This window comes from Macaca mulatta, chromosome 7 (assembly GCF_049350105.2).
Source record: "Macaca mulatta isolate MMU2019108-1 chromosome 7, T2T-MMU8v2.0, whole genome shotgun sequence".
Classification (NCBI taxonomy): domain Eukaryota; kingdom Metazoa; phylum Chordata; class Mammalia; order Primates; family Cercopithecidae; genus Macaca; species Macaca mulatta.
This window is the reverse complement of record NC_133412.1, coordinates 106,024,130-106,039,420: the sequence shown is the minus strand read 5'-3', so window position 1 is coordinate 106,039,420 and position 15,291 is coordinate 106,024,130.

Sequence of the window (15,291 nt, the reverse complement as noted above, 5' to 3'; positions counted from 1 at the left end):
TGTTGTTCCACCATGTCAGGGGTGTTGGGCTAATCCACACAGTTGAAGATGATCAGCTACCACATCCACATCACAGGACAGAATTACCAGGAGGGAGGGAGAGAAGGGCGTGTACACTGCCCTTCAAAACATGTTTTGGGCATGATGTGTACTGCTCTCACATCTGATTGGGCAAAATCTAGTCACATGGCCACAAATGGCTGAAATGAACTGGGAAATGAAGTACATATTACAGAGTGATGTGGCCAGATAAAAATCAAGAGTTCTATTATTGTAGAATAAGACAGTTCAATTCAAAAATCCACTGAAAATTAAGAGACAAATAGAAATCCACTTAATCTGAAATGAAAATATTAGAAGTAACCCTTCACTGAAGCTTATGAGGATTAAGTTCAACAGTGTTTATTTGAAATAACCAAATTTGAAAGTATTCACCAGTAAGCAGATAAAGATGCTTCTGATTTTCAATGAAGACAAAGGGGAAGGGATATAGGAGTAAAATGTGGCAACATTTTTCCTTTTGTTAAAAGGAAGAAGATGACAAATTTCTAAGAATTCTAGTATAATAAGAAATTTTGTATTATGAGGTATGATTTTCGTTTGATTTATGATATAGAACTTAAATTCAGGCAAATGTGCACATCAATAATACTGTGGTCGTCTGTTGTTCCTTTAGCCTATATTCATAATGCGAGGGAGGGATAACAAGGATCAAGTTTATCCCATCATCATGTTTATACTTTGTGGGATTTACAGAAATGGCTTCAACCAAGCCTCCACCACACCCTTCATTGAAGGAGAGTCTGCAGGCACTTAACAGTTTGGGAAAGAGAGAACCCCCTGTTGGTGATACCAGATGTCTGACCATTTTCAGTCCAGTTTTACACAAAGACAGGCCTCAGAGTAACTCGTTTCCTCCAGTCTTCTCTATAAAAGATGCTCTTACCTTCACCCTGAGTTTATTCTGAATTTTTACCTAAACTACAGGTTTCTTTCAAAGAACATTTTGATATTACATACACTATTCTTAGCATTTGAAAGCTGCAAAGAACATAATACAAATGCCTCAGGTATTTTTTCAATAGTTGAGAAAAGTTCATCTTCTACAGGGCATGTGAAGGGTCAGGACAGGGAAAACTTGAGTGAGAGCTCCTGGATTTTAATACTGGCCAGGATCTTGGGGCAAATTGCTTAACTTCAAGACTTCCTTTCATTGATGCATAAATTTATTTTGACAAACTCTCCTTAAGCACCTACTATTTGCCAAGTATTTATTTATTTTTATTTTTTTGAGATGGAATGGAGTCTCGCTGTGTTGCCCAGGCTGGAGTGCAGTGGCACGATTTCAGCTCACTGCAACCTCTGCCTCCCTGGTTCAGGTGATTCTCCTGCCTCAGCCTCCAGAGTAGCTGGGATTACAGGTGCGCACCCCCATGCCCAGCTAATCTTTGTATTTTTAGTAGAGACGGGGTTTCACCATGTTGGCCAGGATGGTCATCTTGATCTTTTGACCTCATGATCCACCTGCCTCAGCTTCCCAAAGTATTGGGATTATAGGCGCGAGCCACCACACCTGGCTGCCAAATATTCTTTTAAGCAGCAGGGCTACAGCAGGGTATAAAACAAAGCCCCTGTTCATCAAAGCTTTCATTAGAGGTAAGAGGAGATACCAATGAACAAATATGCATAAAAGTCAGAAAAGATACCTAACAGGGTTACTATAAGGATGAAACAAGGTAAGCAATATAAAGTGTTTAGCACAGTCTCTGACATGCAAACGTACTTCCATGGAAAAGTTATTATTGGTACTATTACATGGATTTGGCTATAGAATCAACAAAAAAATTTGAATTTTTAATAATAGTCTAAACTAGCATGACTAGTCTGTATAGAAGGCATTGTTCCTATTATCTAATCTTTTTTTGTAAAAAATAAATTTTTTTAAAAAATCCCCAATTCCAATTATTGCAATGCATAATGAAACATAATCTAACATTTAATAAAATTTGTAACTTCCCCTCTCCTATTTCTCTCAGTTTTCAGTACCAAATATATTTGTAAAAATATCATCATAAAGAATTTAATGGGTCCAGGCACGGTGGCTCACACCTGTAATCCCAGCACTTTAGGAGGCCAAGGAGGATGGATCACCTGAGGTCAGGAGTTCAAGACCAGCCTAGCCAACATGATGAAACCCCATCTCTACTAAAAATGCAAAAATTAACTGGGCATGGTTGCATGTGCCTGCAATCCCAGCTAGTTGGGAGGCCGAGGCAGGAGAATCGCTTGAACTGGGAGGCAGAGGTTGCAGTGAGCCGAGATGGCGCCATTGCACTCCAGCATGGGCAAGAAGAATGAAACTCTGTCTCAAGAAAATAAATAAATAAAATAAAATAAAACACAAAATTAGCTAGGCGTGGTGGCACGTGCCTATAATTCCAGCTACCAGGGAGGCCGAGGGAGGAGAATGGCTTTAACCCGGAAGGTGGAGGTTGCAGTGAGCTGAGCTCGGGCCACTGCACCCCAGTCTGGGCAACAGAGTGAGACTTTGTGTCAAATAATAATAATAATAATAATTAATGGTGTTGAAATGGTTAAAGAAATGAAAATGAAACAATATTTCTTGATTATCTGCTACTGTCAGACACTGTTAAGCATTCTGTACATACTCTGTTTTAAACTTCATAGCAATCCTATAAAGTACATCTTATTAAGCCTTACTTTTACAGAAAAAAACTTCATAATCTACTATTGATTCCAGTAAGTATTTGAGACATTTCAAGAGTATTCAACATAGCTTATACTTTTTAGTTTCCAGTTTTTGTTTTACAAATAATTGACCACATATACATTTTTGTAAGAAACAAAGGAATACAGTATCACCCACCAGACTGAGAAGAGAAATGACAGTTTTATCTCAATAATTATTTATTCTAAAATAAATCAGGGTTTGTAACTTCCCCTATTAAGTTAATTCAGTTATGATATAAAACAGTCATAACCCCCTAGTTCAATGAACAATGCTCATAGAAATTTGAGCTTTTTGTTTTTTCTTTTTTTTCCTAATGGGTACTGACAGCAATGGCATAGATCAGTGGTTCTCAAAGAGTGGTCCCGGGACCAGCATTATCATCATCACCTGGGAACTTGTTAGAAATGCAAATCCTCGGCCTTCCCCTATTGAATAAAACATGCTGAGAGTGGGGTCAGAAATCTGTACTTTAAAATGTTCTCCAGGTGATTATGATGTACTCCAAAGTTTGAGGGTCACTGGCATGGATACTTACTGATATAAGCAATAGGCAATGTTACAGACCATTATAATACTATTTTCTCTGAGGCAAGACTCCCTCTCCCTAGCCTACAAAATGTATGTCATCGGTTTTTTTCCTGTGGAAAGAGAAAACAAAAAACAAAATATTTCTTTAAAGACTCAAATTTCAAGAAATTTCTAAATATCACCGTTTTGAGAGCTGCCCTGATAGTAAAACTAGAGCAAACATTTCAAAAGCAACCAAGGTCCGCTTCCTGTTTTATAGTCTTCTGCTTCTAAAAGGGTAGGGAATGCATTGCAAAGACCCCAAATCCTGAAAGTACAGAAGAACAAACCAAAAGAGTGAACAGAGAGCCCTCACCAGTGTACTTTAGAGGCTTACTTTCCTACCTGGAGGGCCAGAAAGAACAGGTCCTGTTCAGTATGTACGAGGCCAGAGAGCGGGATTGGTTTGTTAAGGCTGTCACTGAGATTAGAGCTTCCCGGAGCTCCTGTCCTAACATCAAGTCAATTTCTTGCTAAACTCATTCTCATTTTAAATGGGAAAAAGATTAGACTGTTGAGTGCTCGGGGAAAAATATAAAACTGGCTGGTAGGCAAGCTTGCTTTAAAAAAAAAAATTCTCTCAGCCTTCTGAACTGAAAGATAGCTTAATAAAAGCAACGGAAAAGACTAATACCAGAGGAAGAAAAAATAAGAGGATGAGAAAAAAAGAAACTAGATCCCCCTTAAAATCAGCATTCGTTAAATACCAGTGAAAGAAAACGACTTTAAAGTTCTTACAAAGGTACTGTTGAGACAGAGGAAGAGACTAACAAATGATTTGAGTAATATTTTGAGACTTTAACTCCAGAATGATGTAGGAAACAGGAGCTAAGGATGCAAAAATACGCTTACCATTAAAAGAGGCCGTAATTCTCACATGAACACTTGCCCTCCCATGGTGCGGACGCCCTTCTCACCACGTAATCGGAAACTGTCCTGAAAGAGACCTGTTGCATGATGTAACTGGAAGACAGCAAAAATGATTACATTTTATTTTCTTACAAATGTGAAAAATAGTAAAGAAAGGGCTCCTGGAGGTTAACTTATCACCCCAGTCTGTTCAGGAGACAGGAGTGCAAGAGGATTTGGGGAGAAGGTTTTTTAGACCAGACATAAAGCTGAGATTTATGAAAGGCAAATGGGGAGGATACAGAATTGAGCAAAGAGACTGTCAGACGCTGGAAAAGTCGGGAGTTATATAGTGTATTAAAGGAATCCCCCCATGCGTGGCAGAAGTGGCTGGCCCTGGCACTCCCATCATGTTCATTGTTTGAGGACCATCAGGAAAGAGTGTGGCCTTGGTTCAAAGTTGTAACATACTCCAAAGACACTGCTTCAGAAAGCTGTCAACCCTCTGGACTCCTCACAGCTGAGTAGCAGGTTCTTTCTTAAGGAGAGATGCATCCAGCACATCTCCCTGGCGGCCACAGGCCATTCCTGTGCCATTTGAATCTACTTCTCCGTAAACACTCAGGGGCAGCCCTGCAGGCTTCTCAAGGCATGTTCTTCCGAAGGCAGTCCTTCTCGCAACTGATATTCACTTCCCTTCTCCTCTCCATTCTCCTTGGCCTCCCTTATCATCTCTATTGGTTTTAATGGTTTTTGAAAAAGTGTGTATTTCTCTTTTGCAGATGACTTGGATTTGTTTCAAAATCCCAGGGGCCTGCATTGAGATTCTCCAACTGGGCTTTTCCCTAAATACCAATGTATCCTTTACCACCACTAAACAAAATCACAGGGTCTGCCTGATCATGTGGTCTGAGCAGCGGGGCTGCTTGAACATGAAGTGTGCACCTGATACCTGTCACCTGATACTTCAGCTGAGGGAGTATTGCTAGGTATGGAATGTGTTGTCTACAGAACCCAAAGCAGCTTACCAAGCACTGTGCTCCTTTCTTTCCTGTAGGGTATACAAGATGTCACAATTTGTTTTTTGTTTGTTTATTTGTTTTTTATTTTAGAGGGGATGCCTCAGCATGTCTCTGACTGCTGGGCCCCTAAAAACTTTACCCAGGTGACAGTCCCCTGAATCTTCAAAGGGTTGATTTCCTTTCCTCTGTAGTACACGTGCCTTAATCAATCTGTCTGATCAGCATAGTATCATCAATGCAATGGATAAACATGATATTCTGAGGGCTCTTCAGATGGTTCATATCACTTAGGACTCTGTTATGGCAGAGTTAACATAGCCCTGGGTCATAACTGTGAATGTATTCTGCTCTCCATATCATATAGATGTGGACTTTTTCTGTTCCCCTTTCTTGATGAGAATCAAAAGTAGCATATTTGCTAAATCAAAGCCTACATATCACGTACCCGAGGTCCTTGCCAGGGTGAAATCCTATATTCCAAGAGAGTGCCCCTAAGTCCATAAACTCTCCTTCATCCAATCTTATGTTCTGGTCTCCTTTGTCAAGCACCCTCAAAATCCAATCCCAGTACTTTCCCAGCTTCTGCTGGTAGATGCTGACTAATTTTTGTAGCAACTTTTAGACACAATTGCTGTCTCTGTGATCAGGCCAGCACAGATGTGGGTTATGCTGCAACTTAATCCTAGGTATCAACATGCAGCCAGAAGCACAGATAAACCCTGAGTGGACACCCCTGATGCCTTGCTGGGAAGAAGCCCTTCCAGTGTCTCCTCACATGCAGAGAGCTCTAGCTCTTAACAGGGATGCATGGGTTCCCCACACAGGCTCTGAGGAATCTGGGAAACCAAACTCTTTTAGGATATCAACTCAGATGTCCCTATCCAATATTCAAGCTTCCTCATATTCCCAACTCGTGCTCGATTATTAGTCCTGCCTCTACTAAGCATCTCATCATCTCTGAAGCTCAGTGATTCTGAGCCCTGAGGTTGTTTTCCAGGTTTTTCTGAAGGTAAAGCCTGCTTTTTAAGCTGCCAAAGAGGCCCCCTGGACCTCTCACTGAGTTTTCAGTTTGTTAACTGCCCTTAGCTTTTCATTATTCTTCTGCAGGGTTTCAATTCAATCTAATAACAGCAAACCAACTTGATTGTCCTTATATGCATTATTCTCCTGTCATCTCCTACTCAGCCTTGTTCAAAGTCCTGAATCATTATAGCAAGTATGATGTTCCCTTCCACTGCAACGTTGTCCTAGGTCACTGCTTGTGAAGGTTTAAGCAGTGGGGTCAGCACCTCGTGCTAGGAACTATGTGTGCTCTGTTTACCACCCACAACGGGGTCCTCATTGCTAGATGCCGAATGACCCAGCCTGACAGCCCATTTTACCACCAGTGTAGGTCACCCAGGAGGTAAATGCTGAGACAGAGCCAGGAATGCACAAGGTTTACTAGGAGGTAACACCTGTGAAAGATACAGGGCAAGAAAGTGGGATTAGACAGGGAAAGCTTTCAGACACACTTGAAAGTGTGTAAGAAAATGGGAGGAAGCAAATTGGAGAGCCTCACACTGCCATGCAGACCTAACCAATTCTTGGCCAACCCAATGGGAAGCTTCCAATCAAAGACTGCCCATAGAGGAGCACAGCATTGGGCAGAACTATCAGGCCCTAGAACCCTGCCATGCTCAGTCATGAGGACGTGGCTGTGCGGGAAGAGTATGATCTGAGCTAGGGTGCTCTGGTGGATCCTGAAGTCACTGCAGATGGAGATCAGCAATTTGCAATCTGAGTGTCACACTTCCATAGCTGCCACAGTTATTTAATGAACAAATGTTTATTTTTCACTTCAGAAAACAGTGATGGGGTCAGGCTTGGTGGCTCACGCCTGTAATCCCAGCACTTTGGGAGGCTGAGATGGGTGGATCACTAAAGGTCAGGAGTTGTGGGCCAGCCTGGCCAACATGGTGAAACCCCATCTCTACTAAAAATTATCCCGGCGTGATGTCGGGTGCCTGTAGTCCCAGTTACTAGGGAGGCTGAGGCAGGAGAATTGCCTGAAGCTGGGAGGTAGAGGTAGCAGTGAGCCGAGACCATACCATTGCACTCCAGCCTGGGTGACAGAGCAAGACTCCATCTCAAAAAAAAAAAAAAAAAGATGAGGCAAGCCAAGAGTTACAAAGACCAGCACATGGAGAGGACCTGCCTGAGAATGAAACCAGGTGAAAGGAAAGCAGCATGGAGGAGAAGAACTTGAGGATCTGGATTTTGAGGACACATTTGGAGCCCTTTGATCCCTCCAGACTTCAGAAATCTAGATCTACTCCAGGACTTTTCAGTTATGTGAGCCAATAAAGTGTTTATTTGGCTTAAGTCTGTTTGAGATGGGTTTACTTTTAACTAGAAGATTCTTAAGTCAAAACTGGTAGAGAAAGGGCTGAGTCTGGAACAGTGGTATGTTATAAGGCATAATCCTCTTTAATACGGGTCCAGAGAAGAGTCATTTCATATTAGAGTTGGAAAAGACCTTACACAGCCCTAGGTCCAGCCCAATCCCTTTAAACAAGAGTCAGTGAAAGCTGAGTGACTTGTCTAAGGTCACAAAGCCACTTGGTAGCAAGGCACATTTTGATTTTAAGTCTGCAGGTTTCTGGGCCACAGTTATTTTCACTGTAAAACATTATGTCCCTTGAGAGAAAGAGGGAGATTACACAATGTTTAGATTCACAGAACTCATAAAAAGTGGGGAAAAAAAAATTACAAACAATAGCAGCCAGCTAATGCTAATTTAGTATTAATGCCAGTAATCCTGGATAATGTGGCTATTGAAGAATAGTTACTAATGCAGGCTTCGTACTGTAATTTAGCATTATTCAAGTAAGAACAAAATCAAAATACACACTTTTGAACAAAGTGTGAAAAATATTTAATCCTTATGTTCTTTTTGCAACTTGTCTGAAAGTGTTTCTACCCTTTGTTCAGCATATTTCTATTCTTTAGAACTTATTGATAAAATCTGGAATGTTGTAAGAGTAAAACCATTTGGAAAATTAAAATTAACTTTTTCTAGTGCATTGTTATTTTCTTAATTATTGCAAAGCACTTCAGGGAGGCTTTTCCGTCTTAATAGTGCCACTATCTTGTTTTTTATAAAGTATTCTTATAACAGCATTTAAAAAAATCAGCCTTCCTAGATTTTAAAGGTTAAATTAAAAGCTAAATTTTTGAATGATGACTGTGTCCACAGAAAATACCTTAAGGAAAAGGTGAAGAATTTATACATTTATGAGTAATTGATACCTTTACAATTTTTTTATTTTCTATAAAAGGGCTTATGAATCATTTGGGGCTTTACATTTCAGGGAAGATTTATTTGTAGGTTTCCATTTGTTTTACCCAGGCTTTATATATATGTGTGTGTGTGTACATATATATATATATATATATATATATATATGTTTTAAATTTTTTGAGATGGACTGTCCCTCTGTTGCCCAGGCTGGAGTGCGGTGGTGAGATCTTGGCTCACTGCAACCTCCGCCTCCCGGGTTCAAGCAATTCTCCTGCCTCAGCCTCCCAGTGAGTTGGGATTACAGGCGCCCACCACCACACCTGGCAAATTTTTGTATTTTTAGTAGAGACAGGGTTTCACCATGTTGGTCAGGCTGGTCTCGAATTCCTGACCTTGTGATCTGCCTGCCTCAGCCTCCCCAAGTGCTGGGATTACAGGTGTGAGCCACTGTGCCTGGCCCAGGCATTATATTTTTAACATTATTTCTAATTTTTAAATGTACATGACTTTTTTTAATATACGAGATTTGGGGGGGCATTTTTCAGACTTCTCTAAAAGCAACATTATGATAAATCACACCTCACTCCTGCATAATGAGCTTAGCACATCAATTTTACACACTGTGGAATGGAAATAGGAGCAGGCAAAGGCTGAAGAGTGGCAATGAAGAGAGTGCACACCCTGATGCACACTCCATTTGGAACTCTCTGTGCTTCTACGTTTTAAAATAAATTTGATTTCAGGAATTTTGTCTATAATCTTTTATTCAAAGCCTATTGTTCAGTCTCACTGTATCCCAGCAAATCTTCATATTCATGGACATCATAATTGCAAAGAGATGGCACTTTAAAGTATGTACATAAGTACTATCACTGCAAACACCTAGTTAAAAAATACTGATAAGCAAAGAAACAAAACTTGATCATATTAATAAGAAACGAGAAAAGTAGTATATTCATATTCCACTATGAAGAAAGCCTGTTTTTGCCTCCTTGGCTACAATAAATTCTTTTATACATTCAATAAATATCCATTGGGCATCTATGTTAAATACTGAAGATATGAACGGACTCAATCCTCACTCACCCCTGAGGACCTTGAAGAAGCAGGGAGGCTAGACACGTAAACTAACATCTAGGGGACCATGCAGCCAGGAGGCCCCAGAACTTAGTGGTGATTGACGTGAAAACGGATGAGAAGGTGAATGTGACTTGGGCAAATGGAAGGGAGGACAGAAGCAGCCTTCACAGAGGAGAAAATCAGTTGCAGTTTCACAGGCGTGGAAGCAAAGAGCATTCTAGATCAGTCGTTTCTAGTAGGTGAGTGGGAGCACGCGTGTCCGCCTCATGCAGGGAATGGAGCACAATCAGAGCAGTCGGGGTCGTGGTGGGCAGCAGAGGTGAAGCAACACAGCAAAATGAGCAACAAGAAATTAGACTCAGGTTTGCGAGCTTAGCAGGAGGCGTATTTTAAAGACTTGAAAGCCAGATCATGGAATGTGGATTTTATCTCACATACATCTGTTAACTGAAAGTAATGCACAAGAATGTTCATGGCCACACTATGCAAGCCCCAAACTGGAAATTTCCCAAAAGCCCGTCAACAGTAGAATGGATAAATCAATCAGAGTATATTCATGATAGAATGAGAAAAAAAAGGAACACTTCATACAATATGGCTAAATCTCAACGACGAAAGAAGTCACACAAAATAGTACATATATAAAGTTTCAATTTACAGAAATAGTTTCAAAACAGACAAGATTACACTATGCTGTTAGGGGACAGGAAGGGGTTATTTCAATGTGGAAGAATGAATAGCTTCAGGGGTGCTGACAATATTCTGTTTCTTGATTTGGGTGCTGATTTTACAAGTATAATTTGTAAAAATTCATGGAGCTCTATACCTAGCTTTTTTTTTTTTTTTTTGCGTGTACATGATACTTTAATGAAAGGTTTTAAAAAATCTTCCCAGTGTCTAACATATGAGTAACATTCTGTATGAGTCAATGTTTTTAGATATATCTATGTGTTTACCTTCCAGGCATCCATCTACCTTTCAGATTAGGTTAGCATGCCTTTCTGATTAGGACAGTCCTTTCTGTACAATCAGTGATTTGTTGCAATGTGGAAAAGCATGCAGGTTTTTTCTCACTGGTTGTGACTGGCAATGCTTCCTAGTGGACAAGTGCTGAACTGGGACACCGTACAGTGTTTGCAGTGAGCTATGTGAAAATGCTCTGGTTAGGGCCTTTGCATGTGAAACTTGCTTAACATATACCAGCTCAGGGGCTAGGAAAAATCTGTCCCTGAACATCAAAACATTAAGACCGTAACCAACTAGGCTTTTGAATGAACTGGCAATTAAATCATTCTTAAGAGTTGATTTGAAAGCACTTTATAAACAAATACACCCCATGCCCTGATCCTCCTTGTACACTGTATTTTATTTTCATCATAATTTACATTACAGAAAATTAATGTTGATTCTACTGTAAATGATGCTTTCTGATCATTGTAACCTGGCAGAAGTTGTCCTATTGATTAGATTGCCATGCTAAAAATAACATGCAGTTTTACAAATTAAAATATCGAGTCAGGAAAACCAATACTTAAAATTAGATAGTTTTTAAAAGTTTAACACTGTTGGACGTTTAAATACATGAAAACTAGGGAAAGAAGTGTTTTTAAAATTTCATATATTGCATTTTCGTGATGATATTTAAAAAATCCGGGTTTTTAACTGAATTTTCTTGAGGTATTTAACATGTTTTATTTTAATTTTAGTTTGTGTAAAATTAACAAACCAAGATTGGAAACTTATTTGTCAAACTTGAAAGAATGCTTAACATTTGTTAGGTGAATTAAGATTCATGGATTGAATATAATAGTACCTAAATCTTCTAATTCGTGAGCCCATTTTCTTTGTCCAAATTAAAGTAAAAAAGGATTTTAGGTTTGAAATCCCACATGATTTCTTTCGTTATGCTGCTTTATATTTAAAAATCATCTCTAGGTAAGGGGAACCCTCCTGAAAAAGCATAATTTCAAGTTTCTTGTAGGAGATAAATAATTTAAATGCAATATATCAAAAAAAGTGGACAATTAGTGGTGACAGAGGTAGTTGCACAATAACCCACAGAGAGGAAAACTAACACAAGAAAGATAAGAAATGTGAATACCTGTTTGCTTAAAAGAAGTTTTAATATGGTCGCTTCCTGCTGGCTGCGAGTCTTCCTCTCGAATGCATATTATACACACATTCTGTATGAAACATTCTGTTATCAAGCTGTCCTCATGTTCAGGGGTCAGTGGACTGGCCTGGAGGCTTGGATTTACAGGTACCTGGATACGGCTTTCTACTTAAATTTGAAGAAACCCTTTGGTTGCCTGCATCTGACTGTCCTCTAACTTCTGACTTGGTGAGGACTAGTGTTACCCCTGCCTCTTCCCACACCATTTCTTCTTCGCCTTCTCCTTCTCTTTATTCACCCCATGGTTAGAGTCCTTATGAGACATTTTTGTTTCAAGCCTTTGTTTCACAACAAAACTTATTATGTTATTTTCTCTTTTTTTAATTTTTGGATTTCCCCAAATAAATAACACCCTTCACCAGCTCCCTACCATTGTCTGACAGAAGAACACTAATTCAGAGAAGAAAAAAATGTTAATGTAAAAATTACAACTTTTAGAAGCAACCATTCATTTTCAGTGTTAGAGAAAATGTGGAGGAAATGCAAGTCTTACTAAATAGGAAACTGCAGTGCTAAAAAGGAAAGTGATCAGCAGTTTAAAGTTTCAAGGCAAATAACCACCAGTACCAGAAAATAATGGCTAAATAAAGGTTAAAAAAGAAGATGATAGATATGCTGATCAAAAACGATCTCAGAAATGAGCTTCCCTTGAACATTAAATGGAAAAATCCAGGGTTGGGATTGCCAACTGTTTACAAAGAAAAGATTATTCAGAAAGACTACGTGACCTAAACAATAACATCTTTCACATTCTTCTGGGAAGATTGGTAGATAATATGAAATTTAAACTAACATTTGGACTTTGTCCATTTTGTGCACGGTGAAGATATCTTTGGCAAGCTATTTAAAATATTTTCCTATCAGTTTGTCATTCCAAAATATGGTGAAAGCACACTTCTGCAGTTGTATTCTGTGGTATGAAGGAAAAAAGTCAAAGGCAGAGGCCACTTTACCTTTTATAGAGATAAATAACAATTCTTTGTATCTATTTTGCATTATTTGCACCCTCTAATATATGCAAGATACAATGTGAAGAAATTCTTTGCAAGAGCAAAATCATCACCCAAACTTGGGCAAGTTACTTAACCCCTCCCTCCAAAACCACACTATGCTTTAGTTTTCCAATCTAAAAAATGGAGATAATAGGGGTACCTATTCCTTGAGTTACTATGAGGATTTGATGAGTTGATACCTAAAAACTACTTAGGACAGTGTACGCCCATAGTGTCAAAAATAAAGAGAAAAAAACATAAGACAGTGAGATGATACTGTTTATAAGACTACAAATTATCAAAACATTTATAACTGCTAGAAAAACTAAAAAGAATGTGTGATAGGCCATAGGAGGCCTGCAAAGCCTAAACTATTTACCATCTGGCCCTTTACAAGAGTGTTTACCAACCCCTGCTCCAAAAGATCATCTTGACCACAATAGATATGTTGATTAAGTGTAAGTGAATAATATATATGGAAAACCACCAATATTTAGATTTTCTCTGGGGTTACATAGCATTTACTAAGATTAAAAATTGATTCTATAACCAGATTACAGTTTCTTCCATAACTTCAAATGTTACCAAAGTATTTATCAAAGGAAATCATTCTGAGGTATGTCTGACATCTGATGCCAACAAATTGTTAGTCAGGGATTTTTTTGTTTTGTGTTGAAGTCTGGCCTATGAACATAATCACCAGGAGCTAGCAGAGATGCAGAGAAGCTTCGAGAACATTATTGTGAAATTAACCTCATTCGGGCTGCACAGCTCCAGGGGAACCAGCCATGTTGTATTCCATGTATTTGAGTTATGCTTAGCAGCAGACTTCTGAGCAATAGACAAGATGAACCAAACCCCTGAATTGTGCAACCCAGTAGCACTGACCTCAGCTCCATTTTCAATGGAAACAATTTGGTATATGAGGACAATAATTTAGACAATGTGTTTTTATTTTAGCAGACTAACAAACTCAGCCTTGATATCTTCTTATCAAGAAAGAGAAATATAGGTTGGATGTTAATATCATGATTTCAGCAGATTGAATGATTTTTTCCAAAGATTTAAAGATCATGGACCCAGGGATGGATGCCAACTGGTTGGGGGTCAGGATGGTAGGACAAGTGGCTTACCATAAAATTATTATCTTGGTCTAGGAAAGTTTAGCTAAGTTTTAATCCATGATCTAAATGAGCACATAGACACCATGATTATCAAATTTGCTTATGACATAAAACTGGGAGGACTAGAGAATACTAGGCACGGTTGCCACATGAAAATTTTAACAAAGGACCAAAAGTAAGCAAACAATCATAACAGAATTTTTTTTTTTTTTTTTGAGACAGAGTCTTGCTCTGTCTCCCACGTTGGAGTGCGTGCAGTGGTGCTATCTCAGTTCACTGCAACCTCCACCTCCCAGGTTCAAGCAATTCTCCTGCCTCAGCCTCCCAAGTAGCTGTGACTACAGGCACGCACCACATGCCTGGCTAATTTTCTGTATTTTTAGTAGAGACGGGATTTCCCCATATTGGCCAGGCTGGTCTCCAACTCCTGACCTCAAGCAATCTGTCCGCCTTGGCCTCCCAAGTGCTAGAATTAGAGGTGTGAGCCACTGCGGCTGGCCTCGTAAAAGAAATTGATCCTTTGCATCAGGGAACCTGTTAAATCATGGCTTTCTCAATATTGATATGTGTAACCGATGTTTTAACCTAACTGTATTTAGGCTTCAAAAGACTCAAGGAATATTAAGAGACTAGGGTAAATATAGAGAAAAATAGCCCTAGATATTTGACATTTTTTATTGAGTTTAATATATCTTTTTCCAGAGGTGAAGTTGTAAGGCAGGACTTAAAATCCCTAGTTATAAAAACTAAAGGGCCACATGCCAGATTTAGTGCATAGATAGGTTTCATTTACCACCCTCCACGTAGTATCTTATTTAACCTTTTTAATTAGTTGCTCAATTGAAAAATCCCATGATTTCACATAAACATTGGATTTTCAGCTTCTCTTGAGTCACAGAAGCGCTGGTGACACGGGCCCCTGATTCCCCTGGGAGCATGCCACTGGGGTAGCATAGCACTCACTCTCCTGTGGCCAGGCCTGCACCCATCGGGTCCCCATAGCCCCTACCACTCCCTACTGTATTACACCTGGCCTGCTTTCATCATTTCTCTATGTGCCTGGTCTCTAGGCATTTAAATTTGTGATTCCTGTAAAATTCAATTTTCCTGAAAAAAATGGAATTGGACTCCAAATACAGTTGGTGCCCTTGAGAGGAGCTGAGCTTCCTGTCTTGGAGGGCAGTATTGTTGAGGAATACGATGTGGATGTTAGAGAAGAGTCCTGCATGGGGCTAGAGGTTAGACTGGATCAATGTTTATCAAATTCCATTACATTTGTTTCATTTTATTTTTTGAGGTGGGGTCTTTCTCTGTCACTGAGGCTGGAGTTCAGTGGCCTGATCATGGCTTACTGCAGCCTTAAAGTCTGGACCCAGGCAGCCCTCCTACCTCATCCTCTGGGGTAGATAGGATTATAGGTGCAAGCCACTACACCTGGCTCTCAAATTT